The 12067-nt window shown below is 40.2% G+C and overlaps 1 protein-coding gene across 8 annotated transcripts in view; it reads left to right on the top strand.

The window, feature by feature from the left end:
• Nucleotides 1-12067, top strand: part of NCKAP5 (NCK associated protein 5) — a 973837-nt gene that overhangs the window by 276081 nt on the left and 685689 nt on the right. Inside the window, exon 1 of one of the 8 annotated variants that reach the window (XM_038565029.1) lies at nucleotides 10056-10153. The exons of 5 other annotated variants lie outside the window; for them this stretch is intronic. The gene's annotated coding sequence lies outside the window, so the exon portion shown is untranslated. Of the gene's footprint in view, nucleotides 1-10055; nucleotides 10154-12067 lie in introns of those variants that run through there. 2 more of the 8 variants (XM_038565030.1, XM_038565028.1) reach the window with 2 other exon arrangements.

The raw sequence follows: 12067 nt of genomic DNA, 5'->3' as shown, positions 1-12067 counted from the left end.
TTCCTATCCCTAATGATCTTTGGACAAAGCATAGCAATTTTACTTCTCAAAACTTAGAGCACCAAAGTTCTTAGTAGTCCCTGGTTTAGCTTCCTAGATAGGAAGGTGACTTAAAGAGAGAGAGAGAGAGAGAGAGAGAGAGAGAGAGAGAGATCTTTGTGATGGGAAGGATGAATAAAGTTGCCTATTAATTTCTATTTGTTTTGGAGGCTAGGTTACAGAGAATTCCGAAACAGGTGGTAGACTAATATCTTTCTGAATATTGAAACCTGCTGACTTTATATATCAATCTGTGATGCTGCACTAACTCGATGTGAAAGATGAATATAATTTATGTGTAGTTATAAACAGCAGCAGTTCCCTGGGTATTCCAGATCCATTTTATGGAGTTGCAACATGCTTGGTTTTTGTTTGTAATTAAAACTGCAGGAATTTTTTATTAACTATTGCTCACAGTTCAGTGGTTCCCTGAATATTCCTGGGGTCTCTGGTGACAAGTGCTAGGCAGGTGCAGATAAATGTGAAATAATGTGCATATATAAGCACATTTCTGATAACTGAAAGCTTTTGTGTGCTCAACCAAACTGCAAACAACTTAGAATGAAATAGTGGAAGCGGGATCCCTGGGTGGCGCAGTGGTTTAGCGCCTGCCTTTGGCCCAGGGCGCGATCCTGGAGACCCGGGATCGAATCCCACGTCAGGCTCCCGGTGCATGGAGCCTGCTTCTCCCTCTGCCTGTGTCTCTGCCTCTCTCTCTCTCTCTCTGTGACTATCATAAATAAATAAAAATTAAAAAAAAAAAAAGAAATAGTGGAAGCAACAAGTTCTCAAAATTCTGGTAAATGTAGGATTTTGATAGGGTCATCCTGAGTTTACTACTCAATGGCTCAAATCTCTAGGAAAGTAAGCATAATGTATAATTCCTCCTTTGGAAAGCTCTGTTCTACTCATTCACATCTTTAGTATAACGTCCCAAAGTCTAGTTTCCAAGAGGAGCTGGTTGATTTGAATGTGGGACCAGGTCAATCAATAGCTCTCAATTTGGCAGACCAGCCTCAATAATTGTCTGATTGTGTGACTTGGTTTCTGTACGGAGATGACTCTGGACTCTGCTCTCTGCTGATAACTTTTTCCAGAAAACATTCAGATTATGAGAAACAGCAAGGTCAAGTTTTAGGTTCTGTTACTTCCTGAGTGTTATTTTCTATCAGTCTTATGATTTAATAGTATGCATGATCCCTCTATATTCATGGAAAACTATAGTGAGCAAAATTTAAATTGTCTTGTTTGTATGTGAGTGTAATGGGGCTTTTGAGGTGCATTTTTAATTTGGGAGCAAAGAAACTATGTTTGGACATTGATAAATGAACATAAAAGCTAAATATATATATATTTTTTTTAATTTTAAGCTTCCTAAGGGTAGGAAATTTTCATTCATTTCTTAAGTAGCTATTGAACACTTGAAATATACCAGCCATGGTGCAAATGCTGAAAATATGAAGAAAAAAACAAGAAAAACAGTGACAATAAAGTTGTGGTCACCGTCTTTAGGGAGTTCACCATCTAATGGGAAAGACAAAAGCAAGGACAGGTTATTACACCTTTTTTTTTTTTTTAATGGTGTATTGAGATGTGTCCTTAGTATCAGGGCAATATAATTAACCAAAGTGTATGTATGGAGGTGGTGCTGAGTCTTCCATACAGAGGTGACTGAACAAAATTGTGAAGGTGGGAGTGAGAAAGATCCTAGCTGATAAAGGGAAGTTGTAAGCCATTTTGTGTTTTGGCAGCCTTGATTATGGGTTAGTAATTCATGCTGGTTGAGGCTAGAGAGTTATATAGAGTCAGATCTTGGAAAGCATTGTATGCCAGGTTAAGGACCTTATGTTTTACTTCTGAGCAAAGGAAAACTAATGGCATGAGTCAGTGGTCCCTTCTGACAGTTTACTCTGGTGATTCTGCTGAAGATGGGACTGTAGCTAGCAAAATATCAGCAGGGTGACCCATCAGTAGCCTGAATTAGGGCAGTAGGCAATGACAGTGTGTATGGAACACAGTGTTTTGGAGATAATAACACCAAATTTAGATGAGAGGTGGGAGTGCAGGAGCAGGGTGGAGGGGAGTGAGACTCAGGCTTGAAACTTGGGTGACTGGATGGATGATGGGGCCACCAACTAAGAGGATGCAGAAGGAGGAGTGATTTCAGTGGGGAGTTAAACATTTTCTTGACATGTTGAATTTGACTTGTCCACAGATCACTCAAATCAACAAGTCCAATAGGTAATTAGATACCCTAGTCTGAATATCAAGGTAAATGTCTGGACTGATCATTTAGACTGGGGGTGGGGGCTCAGAAAGTAGAAGGTAGTTGGTACCATGACAGAGGCAGAGAGCTCTCTGGTGGGGAGTGCAAGTAAGAAAAACAGGGAGGCTGAGGATAGAAATATTCAAGCTATCAACATAAAATATATAGTGCAGGTTCCAACAAAATGGCGCATAAGAAATGTTCAATAAATAAAAATAAATTATCAATAAATAAATTCCAAATGTGTAAATGAAAGTGAAAAGTAAACAAATTTCAAGATAGTGGTTTTCACCCCTGAGTATGCAATGGAATCACTGAAGGGCCTAAAAAATTATCAGTGTCCAAGCTACATTCCCTAGAGCTCTGACTTACGTATTCTGGTATAGTGCCTACACATAGGTGCATTTGCATCCACATCATTTGTAGATGTGGCCAGGATGTAGAACTAGTACTCTGGAGGAAATAACAAATTGTTGGGAAGAGAACAGAAGATGTAGAAGTCCTGGGTTGGGGGAATAGGAAAGGAACCAAGAAAAAAACAAGGAATGTCATAGTTTCAGAGAAAGGGAAAATTAAAATTAGAATGAACATATTCCATAAGAAGGAAGGCAAAGATTACTGAGGAAAACTAATAGATCTGGGGATCTGGAATAAAAGGAGGTGTCAAGGTGTTCCATGATGCATCAGGCCATGTAGATGTAGCTTTATGTCTTCTTTGCTATGCATAGAATAGGTACATTAAACCAGAAAGCCAAGGAGCTAGCCATGACTGACTAGAATCCAGAATATTCCCAAGGACTAAAATAGTGTCCAGTTGTAAAGTAGAAGCCACTAGAAGCAGTCTTCCCCTTTTAGGGCCTTCAGGGTACCAAGGTGACTTTTCCTATAAGATATAGGTATGTGTACACAGCTATTGACAGCAGTGGGCTTGGTTGCCAGGAACTGCACATGACTCCTAATTTCTTTTATATTTTTACTACTATTTTTACTATCTTATATATTTACTATTACTAGCAAGGGTATATGTAGGAAGAAAGGTTGAAAGCTGCTTTGCTGAGGCTTTGATTGAAATGCTTTAAGTATATTTTCAGACGAGGGGATTGTTCTAATCAAGACATCACTTAAGTGACCTGGAAGCCGTACTGTGGACTCTCTGCTTTCTGAAAGTTAATTTCAGTTTCAAGATCCTGTTGTTGCAGGAACAAGTCAGTAGATGTTCACTTGGGAAGAGGAAAGTAATTTTGTATGAAACACATTTAGTTCATTGCTCAATGTTGGGGTTCTCTGGCGGAGAGAGCATGAGGGTAAGGGGGCTGGGAGAGAGAGAGCCTACATGTACCTACATGAATGTATGAGCAGGCACAGAACCATACATTCTGTTTCAACTCTTGGAACACTTTGGTCCACTTGGCTGTGGCATACCTCAGAAATATGTGGATTGTTCAGTATAGTTAATTATTAGCTTTGGATGTTAGAAACTGCTTCAAGACTATGGTACAGAGCAGGAGAACCTTGTGTTCTCTATTGACCTTGCATGGTCTCTCATAAATACTAGAGCATTAGAATCTGCCCTCTGATGTGTTCGTGTGCTGACAGATCTCAGATTCATCATTATCCCATACCTGAGACTAATTTGGGTGCCTATGTAGTTGGCATCTCTGCCTCAAATTACGAGGCTGATACCTGGGCAGGAGAATCGGTCTGAGATGACAGGACATATGATGTCATGGCAGTAATGTCTGAACCCAGAGAAATGACTTGGCGTGGATCTTATGATTTACACCTTTCCCAAGAATAGGTCATTTTGCAGAAGAAATATGATGATGAGCTTTATGAATGACTCATACAGCTAAGGGGCTGTTTTCCCTCGGAAATCTCAGAATACCTGATTCTCATACATGCCTGAAAGTGACAAATTATTGTTATACTGGTCACTTCATAGGCAGTGTCATAAGCTGAAATCCCAAGCCTTCATTCATTCATGCATTCATTCAGCCCATCAATCTATATTTGCTGGGTGTCTACTCTGTGTCAGTTGTTGATTAGACACAGAGGATAAAACAGTGAGCAGAAGAGGATATAGACCTGTTCTCACAGAAGTTTAAAGATACCTGAGAACAGATTGGTGGGTGAGGAGACAGATGTTTATCACATAATACCCTAATGAATGTATAATTATAAACTCATGCGAGTCCTCTCCAGGAAACAAAAACTTACCCATGTGAGAACATTGTAGAGCTTTGACCTACCCTGGGGAATCTAAAAGGCTTCTTTGAGGAAGTGGGTCTGGAACTGATGTGTGAGGAATAGAAACTAAAGAGGAGGTGGCATGTATAAAGGCCCTGTGGTACAAGAAGTAACAAAGAGCCAAGGAACTGAGAGATCAGTGTGTTGGAGTGCAGAAAGTTAGGGGAAAATTTAGGGGTGAGGCAAGAGAGACAGGTGGGATCAGATCCTGTAAAGACGTTGAGGGTCCTGTTAGGTAGAATTGAATGGTTTTAAGTGAAGGAGGGTGACACAGAATTCTGATTTGAAAAATCCACTCTGGCTGCTGTGTGGTGAACAGACTGGGAAGAAGAACGTAGCAAGTATGAAATCAGCTAATGAGTTGCTGTGGAAGTCTAGGCCAGAGATGTCAGTATTTAAGAGCATCATAATGATGGGGAGTTAGAGAGAAGTGACGAATTCCTAAGGTATCTAGGGATAAAATGTATGGTCGTGTTGATTGGATTTAGTTTGGGGAGAGGGAGGAGCCAGGAATGACCTCTAGTTTTCCATCTGGCATAACCAACCATATAAACGGTGACGTCATTGAGAGACAACTACAGGAAGAGGGGAAGTAGGCTTGTTGTTGCTGCTCTGGCGTGGATACACTGTGCCAACCATGAGTTTTGTTTTAGATGTCTTAAGTTTGAGTATCTTTGGGAGACGGAAGGACAGATGTTCTGCAAGTACAGCCTCAAAGCTGACCTATGAAAATGCCTTCCTGATGCCCCGTCCTACAGGCTTTCAGAAGTAGCTGTGCAGTGCCCCCTGGTGGAAGTCCCCATTTTGCAGCTTATCCCCACTCCACCTGATGGCTGAGGATGGGCTTGTCCTGAGAAGTACCACGGGCCATTACATGAGTTTGGTTCACCCCTAGAACTAGGGGGTAATATGGCCCTCTCTCTCCAAATATGTATGCGTATCATACCCACTTTATCCTTCCAGTGGCTGTTGTGGCTTTAGGAGCCAATAGATACAGTGGGAGAAATCCTGGTTGGATAGAATGGATTCCCAGTTGGGCTCTCCCATTACTAGCTGTGTGACTTGGCCAGTGTGATTTCTCTGGATCAGTATTTCTTCCTGTGTGAGAGAAGCAGCTGAGCTGGATAGTCTTTAAGAGTCCTCCTGAGTCTAGAATCTCATTGATTCTAATTTCTAATCTCTCTCGCCACTAATCAAAGAGTTTAGAGAATGGAGACAAATATGTCTCTAGATATAGAGGGTAATCTTTGGCCATTTTGGAATGTTTCATATCTGGTTTGCTTCCCCAGGGGGGCCTTAAACTACAGACTAGTTACCATTCCTTAATCAGGTTAGTATCATTTCTAGCAATTTTTAAATAGGGATAGAGAAGTATTTCTTCTTAAATGCTAGCATTGATTCATGGTACCTGTGGTACTCTGTTGAGAATTCTCGTGTAGCATCTTGGCTGGGAGGAGAAAGTGCCATAATTGATTGATAATGTCATTGGTATGGGATAGGGAATGGTAGCATGTTGAGCGCCATGCCTTGTCCCAGTTCTGAGATCTGGCATCTGTCCCGACAATGCCCAAGCATTGTTTAGTGGTTAAAAGAAGTAATTGCAGGATTAGACTTTCCCCAACCTGATCTGAAGCTGAAATTTTCCACTCTCTTTTATTGGGTTAAGTTCTAATTTCCAACTATTTGGTGAAATAATAGATGAGCAATGACTGTGTGTCTAGTTCATTTTGTTTACTGGTGAACACTGTTTAGTGCTTCCTGCAGAAAATATGAAATACCTACTTTTCTGTTCTTAAAAGGACAATCTGGGGCACCTGGGTGGCTCAGTCAGTTGAGCATCTGCCTTCAGGTCAGGTCATAATCCCAGGTTCCTAGGATCAAGCCCCACATCAGCCTCCCTGCTCAGTGAGGAGTCTGCTTCTACGTCTCCCTCTGCCTCTTCCATCCCTGCCTCATGTTCTCCCTCTTTCTTTTCTTTTTTTTTAAGATTTTATTTACTTATTCATGAGAAACACACACAGAGAGAGACAGAGACACAGGCCAAGGGAGAAGCAGGCTCCATGCAGGGAGCCCGATGCGGGATTCGATCCTGGGACTCCAGGATCACGCCCTGAGCCAAAGGCAGACACTCAACCGCTGAACCACCCAGGCATCCCTCTCTCTCTCTCTCTCTCTCTCTCATAAGTAAACAAAATCTTTAAAAGGACAATTTAATGGAAATAACTCCTTCTTTGTGGGTTGAGAATCATACAGGAGCTCAGAGTTAGTCTTCTGTACTAGTGCTTGCCAATATTCATGTACATACCTATGAGCTGGGGATCTTGTTAAAACTCAGATTCCTGGAGCCTACCCCAGAGATTCTAATTTTTTTTTTTTTTTATGATAGTCACAGAGAGAGAGAGAGAGAGGCAGAGACATAGGCAGAGGGAGAAACAGGCTCCATGCACCGGGAGCCTGATGTGGGATTCGATCCTGGGTCTCCAGGATAGCTCCCTGGGCCAAAGGCAGGCGCCAAACCGCTGCGCCACCCAGGGATCCCTACCCCAGAGATTCTGATTCAGTAGATCTGGATGGGGCCAGAGATTCTGAAAAGCTGCTTGTCTGAGAATATACATAGAATAGCAAATGTCTAAATAGCACTAATAATTGCACACAAAGATGGAGGTAGGTAAATTAGAACTCTGTGTTTGTTAGCCATACCCTAAAAACTGCTTTTTTTAAACAAATAATACTCCTTAAATTCATATAAATTATATGATTTGCTTCTTTTTCCTAAGAGTGTAATGCAGGAAAAGATATTAATTGATTGAGGTCTTTGGTTAATTGCATTCCAGACAATTGACATTTTATTGAGCTCATAGAACATTCAAGATATACCACAAAATGTAGTTACTTAATTATAGCTTTAAAAAAATTTTTAGTTGTTTTGTTTAGCTTAAAAATGATATTTGCTCACTGTTAGAAATTCCAACAATGCAGAAATACATAAAATAGAAAGCAAAAAAAAAAAAAAAAAATCCTGGTCCCAACCCCTAGCCCTCAATAACATCATTAGTCAGTGTGAACAGTTTAGACTTTTCCTGTGCTTATGTAAATCTTGTCTGTCTATATGTTAACATAAACACACAAATAAAGATTTTAGAGGGAAAAACAAAGTGGAAATTAGATTAAAAGTCCCCCAGGATGAGATTCAATGGAAGCAAAAGTGAAGATTTCCTCTTTCCTTTCTCTTTCATATTTCTGTACTTTGCTTCTTGACACTTACAATATAATGTTTTTAACATCTTTCCAAATAAGTGCACAAACTATGTATTTGCTTGCAAGTGTTTTAGTTGTGTTGAGCTGGTTCCTTTGGTCTGACCATATATCCCAACTTTTATTCCTTTAAATCTTACAGAATCCCTTACACTGAGACCCGTATGAGATCCCTACTAAATACAAGCCTGATGCATTTTACAGACCTTTGAGGTGTCCTGATGTTCTCAGATCTAGGATATAATATTAATAATGCTTGGTCATCTATTCTATACATATTGATTCAGCACCAGCTCTGTGCCATGTATTGAGCACCTCTCTACCTGTTCCAGACCCTAGGGTTATAAAGGTGAATAAATGAGAAGGCCACGGTCCCTGCCTGACAATCCAAGTAAATAAAGAGCCTGGACTGCTTTACTGCAATTTTATTGTGGAAAGATGAGACTTGGTATTTTGTGGGTTTTTAAAGAGGATGAAAAAACCCTAGTAACTTTCCTCCTTCATTTGAGATGAAAGGATGAGACCATCACTAGCCGTGAGATCTCTTCCCCAGCTTTGGCCAGAATCCAGTTTGGTGAAATACATCTGGAGGTCAGATGCAGGGTGGGGCAGTCCAGAGAATAATTCTCTCTCTGGGAGTGCTTCAAAGGACATGCAAGGGCAAGAGTAAGAAGTTGTTACTGTTTTGAATGGAGAGAGATCCACGCAGATCGGGATTTACAGGAATAGCGGTAAGCTTTATGAATTTATTTGTTAGGGCGATGGAGTGTGAAATAATGTTTTTCGACCAATGCAGAGGTGGCCTATGAATTCATGCTGCAGATTCAACTCAGGTTATATGCAAACCCCATTTTGCATTAGACACCTATGGCATGTTATGTAAATAGAGCTCTATCATTATACAAAACTACAGTTTTTGACGAGGCAGCTCTTAATAGCATGGTTACTTATCTGGACATTGAGAGCACCAGGATTTATTCCTCTGTGGCATAAGTTACTTTGTTATTCGGATTTCTTATATAGCTCGCTTATTGAAATAATTAGAAATAAATTACTCACACCCGCATTGGTAGGATAAGCTCCTTAACAAATCACCACTCCACAATCATTTCAGCCTGGGCTTCTGAAAAAATAACGCTCACAAACTTTTATCAGGAAGCGTAAAGACTATATAGGTTTTAAATGTAATACTTGATAATCTTCTGACAACGGTTGAGCAGCCCTTAATGAGCTTAGGCTCTCTGCAATTAAGATGTTCTGAATCGGGGTGATAGTGCTGGGGGAGGTTTTGTTCTTTTCAATTAATTTCCTAGGTGGCACACATTGCTTTCCTCTGATACCCTTTCCGGGCTCTGGGCCACTCCCTGTGCTGGGATGCAGAGGCCTGGGGAGGAGGGTCGGCCAGGTAAATGACACCTGCCACTCCCGTCCCCAGCCCCAAGCTGTGATCTACATGCTTTGGTGGGAAGTCACCCCTTCTGGTGCAACTGGATGCAAAAATTGTCAAATGGGAGCTAAGAACTTAGATTTGGATTCCCCAAACTAATTCTGTGAAAATTTGAGAGTTTACGTAAGAATTCAGATTGTTTTGTGTCTGTAGTTTATCTAAAAAGCAGGAAAAAAAAAATCTCTCCAAGACTATCATTTTAATGCTAGTATCAGATTTTTTTTTTCTATTTTACTGACATGCCTTCTCTCTTTGGTTAAGTTCACATTTTTCCAAACTTCAGTCATTTGTGTATAATCTTTATGATTTCTCTATACTATACTAGTTGATAGTAAGACCTGTACTATCATTTACTTCACTTATAATTTTTCATTATATCAACTTTTTAAAATTTAGCATAACCATAAGCAAGTATATTAATAAAATCATGAGGTTAGCTTCATTGTAAAAGTATTATAAAAGGTTAGCATTATTTATGTATGTATTTTTCTAATATGCACTGGAATAAATACATAGCTGTTATTCTGTGAACTATTTGCAGTTGCCCCATAAAACCCTGATGGTGTATATATCACATCTTGAGAAACCCTGGTTTTGCCTTGAAAACGACCCCTGGTGCTAGCTGATGTCCTGCTCCCTGCCTGGGTTAGAGCTTTCACTTGACTCATGGTACTGAGGCTGCTTTGGGGCTGTACCTTTGCAGGCTCCCTCGCTAGCCCTAACCAGTTCTCACTACCCTTTCCATCTTCCTATAGATTGGCTGGCTTCTGACATCATGTGTGTTCTTAGAACACTCAGAATGCTGCCTTCACTCTAAACCTTATGCTGCTTTGTACGTAGTAGGTGATCTGTGAATTGTTTCTGGGTAACTAAGGGGCGTGCACTGGATACCTAGCCAGGTAGATTTTAAGGCACTCCTTTTACTTTTTTAAAAGATTTTATTTATTTAGAGACACAAAGAGAGAGGCAGAGACATAGGCAGAGGGAGAAGCAGGCTTCTGCGGGGAGCCTGATGTGGGACTCAATCCCAAGAACCCAGGATCACAACCTGAGCCAAAGGCAGATGTTCAACCACTGAGCCACCCACGTGCCCATTAAGGCACCCCTTAAACCCATTTCCTAACTTCCTTTGCTCTACCTCTATCTCAAGGCTCTTTATGTGAAATACTTTAGTTGAGTATTTTCCTCTTACTTTTCCTCCCAGCTTTTGATCCAGATAAAGGATGGCAATGGGAATAATTTATTTCTTACTTGCCTAGTGAACTTTAAATAGTGTAGTTGTTGGCAATGCTTTGCTGCAGCTTTCACTAAGAATTTAATAAGGTTTTGTACCATTTTTACTGTATTTATTTAAACTTATGTACTTTTCAAAATTCACTGACACACTTAAAAATTTGAAAGTTTGACTAATCCCAAATAATTTATATATTTGTAATTAATAGTAATTACTATTATTATTATTAGTAGTAGTAATAGTAATTTGGAATGAATAGTAATGTTGGATTTTGTGGTAGATTTTTTATTTTGAACATTATTTTGGTAGTGTTAAGCTAAAATAAGGGATAAAATAGAGATATCTTGGTTTCCAGTGGATGGTATAGATGAGTGAAAGTGTACAATGTATGGGAACAGATTTGATGACCCAGAGATGCAGGACAAGGCACTCACCTGTAGGATTTTTTTTTTTAATTTGTTTTATTTCTCTGGTACCTTTAATTCAGGAATTACTAAACACTACGAATGAGATCTAAGGCATTTCTGCTCATGCTGCCAGATGAACAGTCCCCAGAATTGATTTCAGGCTTTTCTATAGAGCTGTGAGGTTGTGTGTGCTTGTCCAAAAAGGAATCCAGGTTCTCTATGGGAATGGGACATATCAGTGACAACGTAGTCTTTATTTCAGACATGTGTCCCCAGTGATACCTAATGCTGCTGCGGACCACAGGCAACCACCGGAAGGTTTGAAGCAGGAGACTGTGGTGATCAAATCTGTTTTCAAAAGACCACCATAGCTGTAGTTTGGAGAGTGGGGAAGAGGGGATATGAAGCAGGTAGAGGAAGGGCTTGCAAGGGTCTCAGTGAGGCTTGAATGGAGAGAGTTGTATGAGTGGCCATGAAGATGGAAAGAAGGGGATGTTGTTCAAGAATATTTAAAAGGTAGATCCAAGAGAATTTGGTGGCATGGTACCCTAGCAAATGGAGGCAGAGGAAGAGTTGAGGATGATACCTAGAGTCCTGGCTTGTGTGCACAGTAAGTAGTGACACCCCATCACACATGGATTTAGTTGGGGGTGAGCATGCTGAGTGAGCTTCGCTTGTCAATTACCGTTTATTGAATTTGTTCCTGATTACTAATACCATCCCCTTATTAATCATTTATTTTTGGTAGGTTTGAGTATACTGAATTTGAGATAACATTTGTAATATATTGGGATAATTCACCATTTCTGATACCTACCTCTTTATAGATTCGTTTATTCATTCATCAGATATTTGTTGCGTATTTATTGATAATGTGTGCCAGACTTTACTGAAAGTGAAACTCTGATGCCTTCTACTCATTCTTATTGCACCTGTGCATGATTTCATTTTTTTCTTTTATTTTTGGCCAGGCCTTTGGTGGGGATCATCACACTTCCCTGAATGTTGAGCCAGGCCTTTGGTCCTGGGGAGCCAGCGTCCCTGACTTTGTCTTAACGGCCACATTTCTAAAGCATACTTTTTCCTATTTGTGCTGGTATTTTAGGCATTAGACTCATTTCCCTTTTTAAATTCCTGTGTTCATTTACATGCCCACTCTGAAAAATATTGGC

The sequence above is a fragment of the Canis lupus genome, chromosome 19, assembly GCF_011100685.1.
Source record: "Canis lupus familiaris isolate Mischka breed German Shepherd chromosome 19, alternate assembly UU_Cfam_GSD_1.0, whole genome shotgun sequence".
NCBI classification, from domain to species: domain Eukaryota; kingdom Metazoa; phylum Chordata; class Mammalia; order Carnivora; family Canidae; genus Canis; species Canis lupus.
This window is presented reverse-complemented; position numbering and strand designations above follow the sequence as displayed.